Here is a 19,890-nt window from a genome sequence, read left to right as displayed (position 1 = left end):
CGAAGGCAGACACCTAACCACTGTGCCACCCAGGCGCCCCGAGGTTTTTAATTTTTTAAAAAAGATTTATTTATTTATTTGAGGGAGAGAGAGAAAGAGAGAGGGGAGGGAGGAGCAGAAGGAGAGGGAGAAAGAGTCTAAAGCCGACTCCACTGAGCCTGATGCGGGGCTCAATTCCAGGATCCCAAGATTATGACCTGAACTAAAACCAAGTGTCAGACACTTAACCAACTGTGCCACCCAGGCACCCTGGGGAAGATTTTTAATTCTGAAATCAGTCTTTTTCATAGATAATAGCATCATTCAGATTTTTAAATTTTTTTATTTGTATCAATTTTGGTAAGTTCTGTTTTTCCAACAAATTTAACTTATGAAATTAATATAATGTTGTTCACGATCTCCTTTTACTATATTTTAACATATGTGATTTTTAGCTTTTTTTCTCCCTCTTCTAGTGAATGTATTTAAAGCTTTAAAATTTCCCTTTTAAGCACTACTCTTCCTACATTGTACACATGTCATTCATTTCCAAATATTTTCCAATTTCCTTAGTTAAAACTTTGATTTTTATCTTTACAGTGCAGTGAGAGCACTATAAACCCTATGCCACTGTTTTTTGTTTTGTTTCCATGCTCTGTGCCAAAACCAGCTTATTCCCTGAGGGCTTGTGGGGCTCACCTCAAAATATTTCCCTTCTCTCTGCAATCAAGGCTCAATCTTCAAGGATTCAGGATCTAGAATCTTCAAGTCCTGGCTGCATTAGTTTCCTTCCATAAGGAAGGAAGCTAAACTTCCATGTTTAGTGTTTTTCTTCTTTTTTAAAAAATATACAGATTTTGTAGTTGCCTTTTGTGAAGGATGAGTCTGAAAGAAGCTACTTTCTCAGAGCCAAAAGCAGTTTACCTCCCCCACAGTTAAAATTTTACTAATAAAATGCATTGCACTTCTGCTTATGTTATATCACATATTTGTTCAGCTTATTATTATCTAGAGGATGGCAATCTAGAGATAGAATATTTTTGAAAACATTTAGTTTAAAAATTAATCATATTTCCCTTTTTCTTTGTGTCTTAATACAGTAGGTTGTACTGTGTGCTATTTCATTTTTTTTTTAAGATTTTATTTATTTGAGAGAGAGACAGCCAGTGAGAGAGGGAACACAAGGAGGGGGAGTGGGAGAGGAAGAAGCAGGCTCCCAGTGTAGGAGCCTGATGTGGGGCTCGATCCCATAATGCCGGGATCACACCCTGAGCCAAAGGCAGACGCTTAACGACTGAGCCACCCAGGCGCCCCTGTGTGCTATTTCAATTTCTGATTTTATCTCTTACACAATTGTAGCTTGCTTTCTTTCTTTCTTTCTTTCTTTCTTTCTTTCTTTCTTTCTTTCTTTCTTTCTTTCTTTCTTTTTTGAAGGGTTGCCATAGCAAAACTGGCTTTTTTGGTGGGGTAAATTGGAAGAAGCATCAAATACTAGTTATTTTTGAGTTTCATCAAACCTGTGTATTCCTTCTTGTATGTATGGGGATTGCTGTGTCAGGGATGATGGTTGAAAACTCCTACTAGTGAAGCTGAAACTTCCATGGGATGTTCTCTGATTCATAGATATAGGTCAGCACTTTCAAATAGTTCTCATTTGTTATGCTGCAAATCTTTTCTTGCTGCTGAAAACATTGCGTATTATTGGTGGCTCAGCAGCATCACCTTTCTTTAGAAAGATCAATGCCTACAATTTTTCAGTACTTTAATGGCACTTTTGGGAATCACAAAACAGGTGATTTATTCATCATGCACAAATGAGTGAATGCTGATGTGGTCAGTCAGATCTATGTCCCATTTGTGATTATTTCTTTAATTCATTAACCAGGAAACAAGACTTTTCATTCCAATGTTTTATGCTTGCCCTGAGAAGCAGCATGCTTGCATTTTCATTTTCTATTCAGACTACTGTGAATTCTGTCTCTTGAATTATTTATATCAGATGATTCTTTTCTTATTAAGCTTTGCAGCCTGGCCCTGCCCTGGAGACTCAGGGCACTGATTCTCTGAGTGCCTTCTCCTAACCCATGATTTTATCCAGGTGAGCTCAGGTTATGTGGAGCATTAAGGGCAGCCTTGAAAAAGAAAAGACAGACAAAAAGAATATTTTGCAGTCTGAAGGGTGGAAGGAGGGAGAGAGAATTAGGCTATCCCACCAGTTTGTCCTGGGGCTGGGAGAGGAATTATGTCCTGGCTATATATATTGAGCATACAGAGTAATAAGACTCGTTCAACAGGTCACTCAGGAAAATCATATACTCCTAGCCACACCAAACAACTTTAGGTCTTCCTTAAGTAGTGATATCAGAGCCATTTTCCTGTTTTTCATTCTGGAAGACAGACTCCCTGGACTAGCAATGTCCCTTCCCATCATCTTTCATCCAGTTGGAACGGTGAGTGGAAGACAACCGTGGGAGCAGTGCACACCCAGGGTGATTAAGCATAGCTGAACGGAGGAGGCTTCTGAGCTGGAGATAGGCATGGCCTGGAGAAAAGCCTCCACTACATAGCTTTGATGATTGTACCATTTTGTTCTCTAGGATAATTGCTATCCTCAACTTGAAACAGATCCCATAGAGTGTATATTAATTGCTCCAAAAGCCCTTGCATTCTTGCCATTATTTAAGTCAAGAGCAGCCTGGTGAGAGTGACACAGGACAACTGATATATTGTCAGGGTGGAGAGAGGGGAGGACACATTATTAGAAAAACCTAGGTAGTGCCTTAGTCTGCTCAGCTTGCTATCACAAACTCCATAGAGTGGATGGCTTACATAGCAGAAATTTACTTCTCACCGTTCTGGAGGCCGGCAAATGCAAAATCAAGACACGAGCAGATTTGGTGTCTGGTGAGAGCCCGCTTCCTGGCTATAGATGGCCTTCGTCTCTCCATGTGCTCACATGGCAGAACGGGTGAGAGAGCTCTCTGGGTTCTCTTTTGTCAGGGCACTAATTCCATTCATGAGGGCTTCATTCTCACCTCCCAAAAGGCTCACCTCCAAATATCATCACATCGGGGGGTAGGATTTCAGCATGTGAATTTTATACAAACAGTCTGCAACAGGTAGGCTGTGAGTTGCCTTGTTGTGCTGTTTTTGGAGGGAAATGATGTTGCAGGAAGGTCATAGTCAATTATGGCAGTGTGAAGATTGTATCAGAGAAGCACCTGATGAGAATATAGTTAGAACGAGAAAGGAAAGGAGGGGTTGCTGCATTTTCCTACCTCTCTATTGGTTTCCAGTATTTCTAAGTTGGAAGACTTGCTTATGAAGCAACACCAAAATAGTTTAGCTATATACGGAGGAACATCAACATATTTAGAAAATGCAGGATGTCTCTTGTATGGTTGGTGTCTGTCCAGCATCCGTTTAGCTTCTATAGTTCCTTAAAATAAACTAGCTAATGAAGATTCTAGCTCCAATCCCTTTTCTCCTTGCCCAGACAAATGGTGGCAAACGTCTTCATTTATAAAATAGAGTGGTTGAATTTAGTGATTCCCAAGGTCCCGCCAGCTTTGATAATTGAACCTCTGCTTTTGTGAAACCTGAGGATTGGTGACTTCTCACCCAGTTTACACATTGAGTAACATTATAGAGTACTCACTGGTCTTCCAGGTGATTTAAGGACCCTTCTGTTCATTCCAGCTACGACAGAAACTGCCAGGTGCTTAGCATCAGACTTCATTTTCTTCTAATGGATTGCCAACATCTTGATACCAGAGATCACAATTGCCTTTTGGAATATCAGGTGATAACTGATATCACAGCAGCACAGCCAATTCGAGAGAAAGATGACACTTGTTACTTGTTTCAAGACGGCAGTTGAGGTACATGCAGGGCAGACTTGGGTTTTTTAAAGCAAAGCTTGCTGATGAAGGGCAACCCACAAAGCCTAGTGACAACTCTTTCTTTGGGCAGGTCACCAATGTCACTCAGATCTCAGCCTAGCAATTATGGATGCTAATTACTTTGAGGTTTATCAATCTTCTGATGAGTCAGATTAGCACTCATATCAAGCATCATGAATGTTTCTTTTCCCATCAGAATAAATATGTAGCTCAATAGAGTAGAAAGGGACTTACATTAGGAGTCAAAAAACCCAGGTCCTAGGATTTCATAATGTATTTGTTGGACATTCTTATGGAAATCATTGATCTTCTCTGAGCTTTTTTCCACATCTAAATTTAGGAATAATCCCTACACAACACCATTTTATAAGATTGCTAAAAGACCCAGAGAGAATATTAATTTCCCTCTAGTTTTATAAGTGAAAGAATGGAGACTCAGAGAATTTTATTCACTTAATGTCTCCAAGTTTGTGAAACGGGAAATTCAGTGTGCTTTTTATTAGGTCTTACTAGCTCTATTTTGAAACCAAATGAGACAATGTGTATGAAAGCTATAATATAAAAACTGTAATATATTTTTCTATGTTGTATAGTATATTGGCAAAGAAGGGCAGTCATGACATCTCTCTTTCCAAATGAGAAAACAAAGGCACGGGAGGGTTGAAAGATTATTTGAAATCAGCTCTCAAGGGCTAGAAGCCAGGTTTTTTTATATACCAATTTCAGTAGTATCTCCATGAGATACCATGAGAATATACTATGGGAATATTAGTTTCAATAGGGGCTAAATGTACTTGTCACTAAGTGGCAGTATAGAATAATGGAATAGGCATAAGGTCTGGAGGCTGGCGAAACGGTTCCAAACCAGAACCCATCCCTTACTAGCTGCATCACTTGGGATAAATATGTAACCTCCCTGAGTGTGAGATTCCTCTGGTGAAAAATGGGGATCTATCTAATCAGTAATAATACTATCAAATACTTGTGGAACATTTATCATGTCAGAATTACTCGGTAATTGTTTTACTATTATTGTTTCAGTTGTTTTAAATTTATTAGCTCTGGGTATCCCCAAAACAGGATTACTGTGAAAACTGAGATTAAATATGCCAAGCACCTGTTTCCTTCTTTCCTCTCAAACACTACAGAGAGGTTTGATATTCATGCTGGTGACAAACCATATGCTATAACAAATGAATCCCTTTCTCTTCCCTAATTGTGACCCAAATTAGGAAGTATGGGATGGGAAAGGAAAAGTAATGGGATTGATTGTTTCATATCTATCACAATTTGGAGGTGAATTATTGATTTTTAGTGTTTTTCTAAGCATTAATGACAATAATACTGTGACCTAATATTATAATCATTTCTAACCAACCTGAAAGAAATAACAATTTCCTTGGTTTTTCAATTGATGTTGTTGGTGTTTGTCTACAACTGAGCAAAATATTTTCCCTCCAAGAACTGTTTTCTGATTAAAGTATGGGAAAACTGCATTCATTACATAGCACATATCATTTGATTCTTGTAATTTTATCTGGTAAAAAAAAATGTAATGAGAAGGAACTAATTTCACAGGAGATTTTTCTAAGGAAATTATACCCTATAATCAAAATCAAAATTGTCTTTCCAATTAGAAAAGAATTCAGGTCAGGAATGTGAACTAGCAATTTCAAAATATAACCACATATATTGTTTAGAACAAATATTAAAAAACAAACTCTTTTTGCTGCCCTATTTACGAGAGGATCTTTTCAGCAGTTTCTGTAAAATCTTACCTTGTTGCCAAAGAGTGATTGGAGGTTCAAAAGCAACTGGAGAATAGAGCTATTATTTCTGTGACTTTTCATTAATTCTGAGCCTTATGGTGACTGAACATCTTTCTTTCCAGAAGCTCAGAGACATTGTTTACTGAGCTGCTATGCTAATTTGTACTTTGGAACAAAGCTTGAGCTAGTACCTCCTTCAGAGATGGTGCAAATGAATTGGGTAGAAGCAATGGTACCCAGATCTTGTAGTTTCAGGGATCGTCAGAACCCCAACAACAAAACATTTCACAATTACTCTGAAGTCTTTATCTTTAGATATAATCTCCCTTCTGAATTCTAAATATATTAACCGTGCATGATATGTTCCCCTCGAAGTCCCGGATGCACCTCAGATTCAACTCATCCCATACGTACTGATACTATTTTCCTTCAAATCTGCTACTCCTTTGGTTTTCTACATCTTGATTAATGATTTACTATCCACCTAGATGTCCAAGCCAGAAATTTGACCATCATTCTTGATTCTTCTTTTTGTTTCAGCATTTATGTCCAGTGCATCTCTCCTGACCATCAGTTCTACTGTCAAAATGTCTTTGAATCTGCTCATTCCTCCTCCAACCATTATCCTCATTTTCTCTCTCCTGGATTATTGTCATAGCTTCCTAATGGGTCTGCCCGTCTCCAGGGTAACCACTTTCCATTCCACCCACTGAACTGCTGCCAGAGTGTGCTTTCTGAATAACAAATCTGATCTTGTCGCTCACAAAATTAAAATCCTCCAGTGGATCCCAGCCACTTACAGCATGAAAATTCAAACCCCTGAGCATAGACTGCAAAGACTGTTTTTAACCTGGCTCCCATGTCTTTCATCTGCAACCCAAGAGCATCCTCCCTGAGCATCTCATGGTTTGGTTTCATGTGATCCTGTCTAGTGTTTCTGTGGCTTGGCACATGCAGTTCCCATGCCTGGAACAGCCTTCCCCTCTTCCACCCCCTCCACACCTACTCACAGTTCAGGTGGCATCTGACCTGGGCAGCTCTTCCTAGGCTCCTGTGTGCATATTCTGAATAACGATCTCATGCACATTCTTATAGTAATTTTTACTTCATTATATTTTAATTCATTGTTTATGTATTAGTTTCCCCCTTCTTTCTGTGTATTCATTTGAGCATTCTTTGTATTCCCAGCATCTATCAGAGCACTTGGCAGTAGAGTAGGAACTCAGTACATGTTTGCTGAATATGAATGAATACCGAGGCAGCTGGTTTCAGTCAAAGCGCAGCAACCCCGGGCATACAACTAAGGTCCTTTGAGACTCTGTCCTCATTTGCAGAACCGGGACAACAAAACCTATCTTCCTGTTCTGCTATGAGAATTAAATAAGATGGACGTTCTCTGTAAACAGTAAATTAATATATGCCTATAAATACATACAAGATCTTATCATTTTATGACCTATTACACACTGAACAATATATTTCTAAAAACTGATTTATCCATGCACATGACGAATGAAAACACATCACAAAACAGCCAAGGCTTTCCTTTCATTCCCATCTCCTATTGATGCTTATACCCTCGATGTTATAACCACCGCATCTGGTGTCCCAAAGTTGCTGTATGCTTTCATATCTGCATGACTGCATGCTGTCGCCCTGTTCAGAATGTCCCTTCCCTCTCTTCTCCTGGTGAATTTATCTTCTAAAGTCTGACTCCAGAGCTTGATACTCTTGCAAGCCTTCCCTGCCTCTACCAGGCAGAACTGGTCATTGTCTTCTCTCAAACACTTGGCATATGCTTCTCTTATGATTTGCCCCACTGTAAAGAGTTTGTGTTCGTGTGTTCATCTTTTCCACGTTCTGTTGTGAGCTCCTTGAGGGGTCAGCTCATTCTTCTAGGACTGTTATTACTGTTTCCCTATGATTGCTCCCTGCCAGGTGAGTCTTGCTCAGATTCCCAAACCAAAAGGCACAGTACAAACAAAATATCTAAGCATCCATAGTCCCTCAGATTGTCCCTCTCTTGCTTGAAGGGTTTGTTTTCCAGGAGACACCCTGAGTTCCTGAGTTACTCTCAAATTCCGCTTGATAACTGGCTGATGTCCGCCTCGGGCTCCCGGGCATGTTGGAGGTTTCTCCCGGTCTCTCTGTTCTCCCTGGCATTTTGTGGCTTCATTTATTTTAGAGCTTTAAATGGATACAATGTCCTTGGTTTCCCTCTTAATATCAACTCAGGTCTCCATACGAGGCTGGCACTTTTTCCTCTCTGTTTTACTCTTTCCTGATGCCTGAAGCTTTGCTCAGGGACCACAATCCTGTAGCTTACCCTGAGCTATCTTATCCAGGACACATGCCCCTGAATATCCCACCCCTCCCTTCCTCCTTCCCTGTCCTCTGTTTTCCTTCCTTCTCTTCCTCCTCTCCCTCTTCTCTTCCTCTTTCCTCTATATTGACAATCTTTTTTAAAGGCAACCAGTTGTCATCGAAGATTTGCTCAGTGCTAGGCACCGTGTTAAACACTGTACATGCATTATATTGCTCCTTACAATAAATCCATGAGAAATTACTATTAATGTTCCTATTTAAAAGGAAAAGGACACTGAGATGTACAGAGATAGCATGACTCGGCAGGCATAGGATTTCAAACAACCTGGGTCTATTTGAGTAAAAGGTCATGCTCTTGACCCTAATGATATTGTGCCCCCGAGGCATTTCTGACCCCCTCTTCTCCTGTCTGCCTCTCAACCCTTCCTCTGAGTCTCTGTCTCACCACCAGTGGCACAGAGGTCGCCTGTATTGTGACCTAGATGATCACGCATGTCTGTGATCAACCTTCAGTACACAACCTGTCGGCCTCCTTACTCTGCCTTTCTTTGTGTGCCACCCCTGGTTTCCTTCATCTCCTGACATACAGCAGAGGGAAGGAGCCATGTTATTTCTTTATCTTCATGTTCCTAGCTTCTACACAAGCGGATACCAAGCAAATACATTAAACAAATACACAGATTTTATTAACAGTAGTAGAGAAAAAATGAATAGAAGCAATATCCAAAAGTCTTTTGACCACAAATTATTTTAAGCACCATTGATTTTATATGGAAACATTTGACATGTTAACTTAAACGTTCTCAGAGGAGATTGCCCAAAGTTGACTACTAGGTGATCTGGTTGGTTTGGGTTGAATTAAGGCAACATATTTAAACCTAAATGTAGAAAACGGGGTTCTTTTAAAACCGGAAAGGGAAATTTAGCCCCATAAACACTTAATTGTGCCTTCTTCTCAATTTTAATATTTTATTATAATTAGAAGCAATTGGTTATATTGGTTATAATTTCTCTTTGCAACATTCCTGGGAGATAGAAAAAGATTGGGTAATTGTAAATTTAAGTGTAGATAGGTAGCTTGGTCAGGATCTTACAATGAACCCAAGGAACTGCCTCCCTTTTCATGATTTTGATCACTGGCAAATCCTAATCCAGTTTTTGGCTCTCAAGGAGCTACTTATAAAATTAGACAGTAAAGCAAAGCTAATTTGAAGTCAGTTATTTAACTTGTATAATCATGAATTACTGTAGACTGTATGCTGTAGACTAAGTGCATTTTGTTTTGTGTAAAGTCACCTAAACTGGGAGTTTTCCTCTTTGAACTCTGAGCACAGCATGGGAAAAGGCCCGTCTATGTATCCCTACTTCAAAGTGTTATTGCTCTTGCATTTTTGGTCAGTACCATTTGATGTTTAGTCACGTGTGGTAGACAGGATAATATCTCCCTATCCCCAGATGTCCATGATCTAATCTCCCAGAATCTATGAATATGTTATGTTGTATGGTGAAAAAAAATGTAGGTTGCAGGTGGAGTTAAGCTTGCTAATCAAGTGATCTTAAAATAGATTATTCTGGATTATCCAGGTGGACCTAATATAACCAAAGGGTCCTTAACTGGAAGAGGGAGACAAAAGAGAAGGTCAGATTGATGCAATTTAAGAAGGACTTGACCCATCATTGCTGGCTTCAGAAGGGGCGACCATCCAAGGTATGTGGGTGGCTTCTAGAAGCTAGAAAAGGCAAAGTAACAGATAATCAACTAGAGTCTTCAGCAGGAACACAGCCCCGCTGACACCTTAATTTTAGCATGGTAAGACTCATGTCAGACTTCTGACCTACAGAACTGTGAGATCATGAATATGTGTTGTTTTAAGCCACCAGGTTTGTGGTAATTTGTTATGGTTGCTGTAGAAATACAGTGTAACATCCCTATGATGAAGATGTCCTGTCTGTCCACAGCCTTGGGAAATGGGAATCCCACACTCTCCTGGAACACTTACATATCTGACTTTGAACTTTGGTGACACTCTCTCTCCCCACATTGGAGGACATGTCTACCTTTCTCACATCAGTGTCTTTTACAAGGGAGGGGTGAATCCCACAGAGAAATGCTTGGGCCCCTTGTGATATCCTAATTTTATTTTTAAACACCTTTCTCCTATCTGGGGTATAGGTATTTTGGACTGGTTTGGAGCGTGTTGAGTGGGGAATTGGCCATGTGCTATCTCACTTGTACCTGGAACTGTTCCCTTTCAAATGTAGGCCAAGCTGAGGGGCCAGGCCCTGCCTGCCAGAGTTAACATGGTGCTTTTTCCTTTAAGGGCCTCACAGTCTTTTAGTAAAGTCTGGCTCCTGCTCTCCATCTCCACCCCTTTACTATATATGTCTGCATATATCAAACATTAATGGTGAAAAAGTTCCATGCTCTTTGTGCATGACATTTTCTGCACTCCAGGGAAATCAGGCATGTAACCAGACCAATGTTTCTGTGAATCACCACATATTCTGTGACAGGTAAGGAGTTTTTTAGATCAAAGAAAAGAGGTGGTTTGCTGTCCTAATTCAGCTCCAGCATAACCAGTATACACTGTGACATAAAATTAAAAATCAGATGGCCTCTGTCATCAAGGAGGTTGGATACCTATTAAAGAGATACACATAACACGATCTTTCTGGCAATAGATATTTAGCTGGTGTGCACTGGTACTCCTGAATAGCTGAATCTGTTTTGATTGGCCAAGGCCATATTGGCTAGGCCATTTGATCTGCTGTATTGGCGATTATGTGTTTTGGATGTGGGAGAACCGTGAAATTGACCTTAACTCATCTTCAGGGTGGAAATGGGAGCCTATTGGGAGAGAAGCATCAGAACCTTGAAGAATTAACAAGAACTACTAAGCAGTGGAAAGAGAATTCCAGAGCATGGGCAAGGTCAAGATCCAAATAACTGTTGGCGAGGGTGCTAAGTACATGCCTGTGGGAGCCACAGGACTCTCAATAATTTGTCTTTTCTGAAGTAATTTGGTTATGAATTTCTTAAAAAGCTGATCAACTTAACAATTTGTTTCCAATTATTTTGTTGTTGAAATGAGTGTTTCTGGTTACTTTTTTTTTTCCCTCAACAGTTGTTGATTTTGGCACACTATGAAATAGTCCCTTACCTAGCTTGAAGGATTACTGATTTGTAAAATGGCTTTTCTTTTTTAAAATTTTGCTTTTTAAAATTTTGAACTAATAGTTTTAAAGCACAACCTAAATTTGTAATAGTTGAAAGCACAACCTAGATATCCATCAGTAGCAAGAAGTATAATGACTACTTAAGAACATGGTTGGTCTATGTGCAAATCCCATCTGGAAATAGCCACAATATGGCCTTGAACTTAGCATCTCTGTGTTCCTATTTTTGTATTTATAAAATGGCATTCATAACATCTGCTTCACAAAATTATTAAGAATTCAAACAATTAAAACCAAAATTTGCCACGGTACCTAGAATACAATAAGCTCACACTCATTGAAAGGTAGTTTCTTTCATCATTTTTTTCTTAACTTTTTTCTTATTAAAAAAAGCAATGAATTATTACTGCAGAAAACAAAACAATAGGGCAAACACAAAGAATACAATGGACATTTATGCTATTCCAAATTTTTGCTGTGTGGCAGTGTAAGACAAAATTATAAATTCAAAAGCACTAATGGTTCTAAAAATTGACATAAATACTTTAATACACCCAAAATGTAACAAAACAATGCACAATTAGCCAGTGCCTTAAAAACCCCATTTAGTCATTATTTAAACTTCATTTTCACGTGGATCAGCTTTCTTTCCACTAAAATGTTTTTAAAAGTAGTTTAATTAAATTGCTTCTGGCTAAGTCATATGCCATCAGGGCAAACGTTAACTTGGGTGGCAGGAAGAGGTGAAGGCACGAAAGGCTTCTATACCCTGTTAGAGAACTTGACGGTGGACCCCCGAGAACCTTTGAAGAACTTCAAAGCAGAGGCTGAGGAGGGTGTATCCCAGTTTTAGGCTTTGCAAAACTGAGACCTGGAAAAAGTTACCGAGGTGTTGAAGTCACCTTAAGTTGGGGTGGATGCCGTGAGTTAAACTGAAAGTTTAAGTTGCCTTGAGTCCTTTCTGGACAAGGTTAAGTAGGACATAAATAAGTATCAGGCAGTCCAAATGGATCATGTCTCTTTTCTGTCCCATGGGAATTTAGAGGCATTCCTTTTGTTGTTGTAAAGTGTGTTACACTAAGAAACCCTGGATACCTGTTGCCCACATGAGTATTCTAAAGATGAAGGGGAAAAATAAATTAGCTGTTACTCTATTTATGAACTGGACTGACTGCAAAAGGAAATAGGTAATGCCTCATGGCTGCAGGAAGCATTTTTTCTTGTGTCATGCCGAAGGCTTACTGTCCAAAGCAGGCACTCTCGCAGGCTGGGTCCTGCCACCACTTCTATTACTTCTGAACCAGGAACTCTGCAGAGTGTTTCCAGAATTGCTTAGTGACCTTGCAAATTTTGCTTCAATTCCATCCCTGAAATATACATATTCTTTTAAATGTCCAGGATCTTTTAAAAAATATCCCTCCCTCCCTGGTGACATGTCTGATTGACCAACATTTGGACCACAACGGCACAAGAAAATTGTCAGTAATCAGTGCTGTGAATACACACGCCTACCTGATTCATCCACTGGACTCAGCTTGGTACCAGTGTTTTTGTTTTACATTCATTAAAATTCCTAGCAGGACACAAAATGCTGAACATCACCCAAAACAAAACCAAACAAAACCAACCAACCAAAAAAGAAAAAAAAAAAAAAAAAAGAAAAAAAGAAAAAAAGTAAAAGAAAAAGAAAGAAAGAAAGAAAGAAAGAAAGAAAGAAAGAAAGAAAGAAAGAAAGAGAAAGGGCGAGCTTAGGCTCAGATACAGCAATGTTGGTTAATGAAGAAAGAAAACAAGCCATTTTATATTGCTTATTTTTCTTTAGCTTGTTGTCATTTTTTTTTAATTTGAAGTTTTGTGGCAGTTATAAAAGCCCAGACATTGGTTTTTTGCTTATTCAGTTATATCTTTGCCTTATGAAGGTAGGCTGAAAGAGAAAAAGAAAACAAAAATTAATGGAAGATGTTTGGTCTTTCGCACTCCCTCTGAATGTTCAAATATAGTAAGCTCTCCTGTCTTTCATTTCAACCCAGATATTTTGGTCATTAAACCTTCTAAAAATATAATTTTGCTGTTTGCAAGTTTAGGAAGCGTATCTGGGCTAAAATAGGTGTTTTGTTTCTGTAAATAAAACCTCTACCAACCATATGTTATACAAATATGCAATAAGTTTGGTCCTTATTTTAAAAAAATACAAATGCAAGTTAATTCCAATTTTAGGAAATACAATCGTATCTTAAGGGAAAACCATAAGGTATTCCAGGAATTGTCATTTGATACAAGCTATTGAGTTTTACTTTATTTTGTATTGAATATGTAAGTACCCATTGGTTTTACATTTTCTTGTAGTAGGGAGTAAAGAGATAGAAATTAAATGAATAGGTAACATGTTAGGCATTTTTTAAAAAAGATTTTATTTATTTATTTGACACAGAGAGAGAGGCAGTGAGAGAGGGAACACAGCAGGGGGAGTGGGAGAGGAAGAAGCAGGCTCCCAGTGGAGGAGCCTGATGTGGGGCTCGATCCCAGGACTCTGGGATCACGCCCTGAGCTGAAGGCAGACGCTTAACCACTGAGCCACCCAGGTGCCCCAGCATTTTTTTTTTTTTTTAATAGACACTGTGTTAAGCTGGAGAAGCAGCCATTTTCAGTAAATGTTGTAGAGGCTTCTGTTTGTCTCCACAGGGTTTGTTCTCACTCTCTCCTGTGATAATACAAAGCAGTACAAAGGCTGATTTGGGGGTTTGACATACTGATACTAGAGGCAGCACCACACATTCCAACCTCCCTTGCTAGGTGTGGCCCTGTGACAAGTTCTGGAAATGTGCATTCAACTTCCAGAACACATCTTCTGTCTTCCTCCTTGTTGCTGCTTGGAGGTGGTTGTGATGGCTGGTTATTCATCTTGAACTGTGATGAGAAGGAGGCATTCTAGCAACGGTGGCATGGAAAACTGGCAGCAACAGGGGATACAGATCTGACTATGGAATCCCCATGCCGTCCTTAAACTACTGCAATCCAGGCTTTCATGCAAACAGAAAAGAAGATTCAGCAAGCTTATGCTTTAGGTATTTAAGATCTCTATGGTAAGCAGACAAATATAAGTCTTAATGAATATGGCATCAGATGATGCCTCAAAGTAGAATGTTGGCCATGACAAAACTGAAAATGTAGATGCTGATGGCTGGGACAGTGGAAGCCAAAAAAACAAAAAACAAAAAAAAAAAACCAAAACAAAACCTTTTGTTATGCTGAGGCAACACATTCGATGAAACAATTACTGTGACATCTTAGAAAGCAGAGTGCCCGCTGTGGCCATAGCATTAGGGGACGTTGTAGGAAAGATTCAATATATTATCTTACGTTTGTTACTTCTTGCTGCTTTAGCAGAGTCTACAAAAGAAATACACTGAGGTGTGAGCTAATCAGTCTGGTAGCCAACTGCATCCTGCAATACAAGTTGACCAGGAGTCCAGCACCCCTCAATTATTAGTAAATGATACTAACTACACATGCGAGGCGCCATTCTAGTGCTTTACATATTTCACGTAATTCAAGCCTCCAACAACACAATGAAGTCCACAGTGTTTCTAGACCCATTTTACAGATGAGAGTCAAAGAAGTTAAGTAACTTGCCTGTCACACATCTTACAAGGTGAGGAACCTAATTTGAACTAGGCAATCTGAGTTCGAAGTTTATATTCCTAACTGCTGCACTGAACAGTGATTAGTTTGGACTTTTTGGAATGGAAAAAGCAAATTGCTTTTGTACCCTAGACTGAGGCAGTTCTAACTAAAGGCTGCAAATAGGGCAGACTTAGCAGAAGATAAGATGGTGCCTCTGAGTCTTTCCCAAGCACCTGCAGTTCAGCGTTCTGTGCCAGACAATGGGAGCCAGCTCGGTGGCAAAGATCAGATGAGGAGTGTTGTCTCCCACCCCAGTTCTTTGTTTCAAATGGTTTTAAGAGAGCCAGCCTGAAACATGAGAGAAGGGGGATGGGCAGAGCCCAGAGGCAATAAGTGAAAGACCCGTGTGTTCGGTCTTAAAAACTCTGACTCCACAAGATTTCTATCTGTGGCTATTAATACATACAACTGACCAGAAGCAAATAAACTGGAAGTCCCTTAGATTTTTTTGAAGAAATGATATTACTAAAAACTCAAAATTCTGTTCGATCCCAAAAGCATTTGCTTGGCCTTAAACCAGTACCGGCAAGAGATGGGCTACAAAAACTGTGCAGCTCCAAAAGGACGCCCTCTCCAAGGTCCACCTCAGATGGGGCCCAGGGGATAGTGAACAAGCAAGTGTCGTTCAGGGGAGCTTTGACTATGAGATAACCTAGGAAATCGTCAACTGCCAAGAAGGGAGTCGTCATGAAACCCGCCCAAGAAGACATAGCTCCCAAGTTGGTCCTGTCTCCCATTCTTCCGTGGCATCAAGCTGCCTACAGTCTTTCCTACTGGTACTGTTTTTCCTTACTGATAAATTTGGCTTTCTCCCACCCCCCAGGTGTTTCCTTCATAGAAGAAGGATAATATAAGTATCTTCATGGTAATAAACTTTCATTAAAAAAATATGGAGACAATTATGAAGCCTCTGCTTCACACATCTCCTCCTCCATGCCGTGGTGTTTCTCCTGATCCTCTGTTTAAGACCTTCCTAACTTTCTCTTCCTCTACGAATAACATTTTACAATGATACCACTTTTGTAAAATAATGGTGACTCCCAGCTGGGTAGAAGATTTCAGTAAGGGTGGGGGTAATGGTAGATAACTTTCTATGCAGATCTGGAATCACTTTAATCTCTTTCACTTTCACATATCAAAAATGGGAATGAGGTTCCAGAATAAACAGTAAAGCAACTTCTAGATAACCCAATCAAAGAAGAAAATATGGCATATTTCCAGTCATTCCAGATTGTGTAGGAGGACAAAATAGAATCAGTGGAGAGGAGATTGATTTGTGCATTAGAAATGCTTTTATGGAGCTCTGAGCTCTGGTTGAACTTGTTAGCCCTGGACTCCATGGCATGACTTTATATCAGGGTAATGTGTTTGTTTATTCAATTTGTATAATGTGTCCAGAGACTCAAGAAGTAAATGGAGGCATTATCAATGGAAATGAAGAGGTAGCCCTAAGCCGTGATGCTCTCGGGAGGGGCATCCCGTCCAGATGTAGGTTTGTGGGAAGGAAAGTAGAGTGGGTGTCAGTGTCAGTTATCTCTGATGGCAGATGAATATAATATTAAGGATTGCCTAATAAACAGCTGTTTCCCCTGAGGAAGAGAATTTCAGGCTCTCTTCTTAACATCTAGTCTCCAGTGAGAGATAAGAACACCAAATGATCTGGAGAAAGCAAACAAACGGAGTGGCCACTGGAAGGGGAAGAAGGGCACCTTGCCCCCAGAGGGGACAGTGTAGTGGATGTGCTATGGGAACAAAGCCTTCCTCTGGCTCAGGGTTGCTCTACAAACATTGGATTGTTGCCGGGGCTGGCAGCAGATGGTGGTGAGTCCTCTGCCAACACGCGTCTTTTCCTTTGATAATGGTGTTCACAATTCTTGATGAATAGTTGGGTAAATTTTCTAGGTTTCTAGGTGGGGACTCAAATCAATAGAACTGTGACACCCTTGAAAGATAACACTGGCTTTAGTTAACAGAGGTGTCTGTGACATGGTGTTACATAATCGTACATTTCTTTTCTTTTCCTTTTTTTAAGACTAGCCAGATCAAATACCCCAAACCTACACTTCTTACACCAGATATTTTTTTTTTTTTTTTTGGAAACTGAAGTCTCCTTAAGATTATAGCAGTTCAACATTTGAAATGGGCTTGAACCACTAGATAATTTATACTAAGTTAGCCCTGGGTTTAAAGCCATCAGACTGTCTTCAGTTATGTCACTGGGCCTGATACACAAACACAGTGTAAAATTCTAAAACACTTTTGGTGATGGAAGGAGTGAGGATTACAGAATCAAACGCTAACATCACGCTGAAAGTTTAGCAATAACCTGTTCTAATTCAATGCAACAAAACAGAAAGGATTGCTCTTAATTGAATTATTTGAGATAGACTTATATAAATATATTTACAATTTATTCGGGTAATTCAGAACAGAACTTCTGTTTACAGCATAAAGTAACCCTGGCCCACAGTGTGTGATGGGCAAATTTTACACTTAAAAAACAAAACAAAACAAAACACCCCTCAAATTTATTCCATTGTTCAATCTCCCTTACCCGGTTGGTCAGTTTGGGCTACTCGTCTTTTCCAAGGTTGTATCAATGTTCCGGGGGCATCAGAGAAGTACCGCAGGGCAGGTGCCTTTGCAAAGCTAGCCATCATCTCAGCTGGCATGCAGTCGTCGGCCCACACAGGATAGGAGCCGTCATTTCTTTATAGTCCCTTCTGCTGTAAACACACAGCCATCCCCTCTCTCCCTGAGGTCCCAACCCAGGAGGTACAGAACGAAGGTGGAGGGCCTGCATTTCTCTCTGGGATTCCAAGGCTACCTCTGTTCAACTTGCTTCCTCCCATCCTGTCTCCCTTCCTGCCTAAATGAATTATTTTCTAGACCATAGCAGGGGAGAGTTCAACTTTTTCCTTCCAAGTTTTCCTCCCATTTATTTTGTCCTCACACGGAGTTGTCACTATCGCTCAAGCGCGAGGTTTCTTAATGTTGGCACCATTGACATTTGGGACTGGATATTCTATTGTCGTGGGAGCTGTCCTGCTCACTGTAGGATGGTCCGCAGCATCCCTGGCCTCTACTCACCAGATGTCAGTAGCATTTCCAGTTGTGAAAATTGAGAATTGTCTCCAGACTTTGCCCAATGGCCATGGTGCCTTTGCCCTCGGTGGAGAACTACTTCTTTAAGGGTATGTGCTTTTGGAAACCAAAGCCGTTAAGATTTCCCTGGAGACAATAAACAGGGTATGGGAGAGCTCATAGAAGAGGTGGCCAAAGGAGATGTGAGAAAGTGGGAGTTTAGAATTTATTTATATACCCTCTACTTGACATTCAGGAAAGGGAGACCGAAATGTTAGGATAGCTACATGCACACTTCCACACTGAACAGAGACACTTAAATGTTAGAAAGGTTTGGGCTTTGTATTTTTTATGAAGCAGTTGTTTCCTCCTTAACCCTGCTGTAACTTTTCTAAGAGAATATTTACATCAATACAAGTAAATTGATGCAAATAAAATAGGTTTCAGAAGCATAAACATTACCATTGTGCATGATTAGTTTAAAATTGCAGTTTTTAAAAAATATATGAATTTTTTCTAATATAAATTAGTCAAACAGGATATTTTATAGAACATCATGATAGCATCTTAAACAGGGAAAAATCCCCGCAGAACATAGGCATGTGTGTGTAGCATTAACTATGCCACACTTCTTGAGGAAGAATAGCAAAAGTACAAAATTGTAAAAAAAAAAAAAAAATCTGAGACATTTGGAGTTTCTGAACTTAAGGGAAAAGAAGTCATGTATTCCCCCTGACTGATCTATGATGGGCCAAATAGAAATGTCAAGGCTGTGGACAGAACAAGAATAATGGGCATACATTTATGGCCTTTCTCAACAGCCCCAGAGATCAGTGGCCCCGTTGGCCAAAACCAAGTGTTTCCTCCAAAGGATGAATCTTGAAAAAAGAGGTTTCCAGATGCAGTTTATATCCAGGTGTTGTGTTGGCCTTTTTGACACCCTCTGGTCACCTCTCCCCAGGCAGGGAAGTTTGAAAACTTAATGATCAACAAGCTTGCTTTTTTACAGGCAATGTTTGGTCTACTATGGACTGATCAGTGTATTCATTCTAGCGGCCAGTAAAGAGTTTGGGGAACAATGGAGCAGTCATTTAGGATTTTTGCCTCTGAACACTTACACCCTTTTCCACTTGCGTGAGGAAAAAACCTAAACCGTTTAATGTTGAGCATATTTCTTCCTTTTGAGGGTGACAGTCTTTAAACCTGCCACCTCTTTGATGCTGTGCTTACGCTAAGACAGATTTTAGTGCAGTGACCTTTACTTATCCTAATGTGACAATTGTTTTACTTTGAAATTATTTTTCTCAAACACAGTACTGATATCTGAGCTTCAAAGATAAAAATTTAAAACTCTGAGCTGTTCTGTATATAACACTTGGTTCTCTAACACCAACTAAAGTGTTTATGTTTTCAGGTTTTATTTTATTCTCAGAAACCTATACTCATATTTTCTCATGAATAAATATGAATATCTGAACTGAAAGTTAACTGAATTAAATGTCAGCAGGAAATGCATACAAGAGAAAATATATCTCACTAACAAACATGAAAAAATATTTAATTCATTTGTAAACAATGAAATGCAAATTAAAACTAAAACAAGATATAATTTTTTTACTTATCAAATTGGCAGTGATAAAAAAAATTTTAGGGTACTCAATACTGGAAAATGGGAGAGAGAAAAGTAACAGGCTCTTTGGAAAATAATTTGACGATATGTAGAAAGGGTCTTTTAAATTTCTAATCCTGAGACAAGTAGTTCTAAATCTGGGAAGTTATCCAAAGGAAATTATATCAAATACAGAGAAAGTTTTATGTACAACGTACACATGTTAGTACTACTTAGAATAGAGGGAGAAAGGGAAAACGGTGTTTGACAATAAAGGAAATTTAAGTAAAGTGTGATACATCTCCCCTATGAATATGTATGTAGACATTAAATATGCTAATAAATTATTTGTAATAATATT

This window comes from Ursus arctos, unplaced genomic scaffold, assembly GCF_023065955.2.
Source record: "Ursus arctos isolate Adak ecotype North America unplaced genomic scaffold, UrsArc2.0 scaffold_10, whole genome shotgun sequence".
NCBI classification, from domain to species: Eukaryota; Metazoa; Chordata; class Mammalia; order Carnivora; family Ursidae; genus Ursus; species Ursus arctos.
This window is presented reverse-complemented; position numbering follows the sequence as displayed.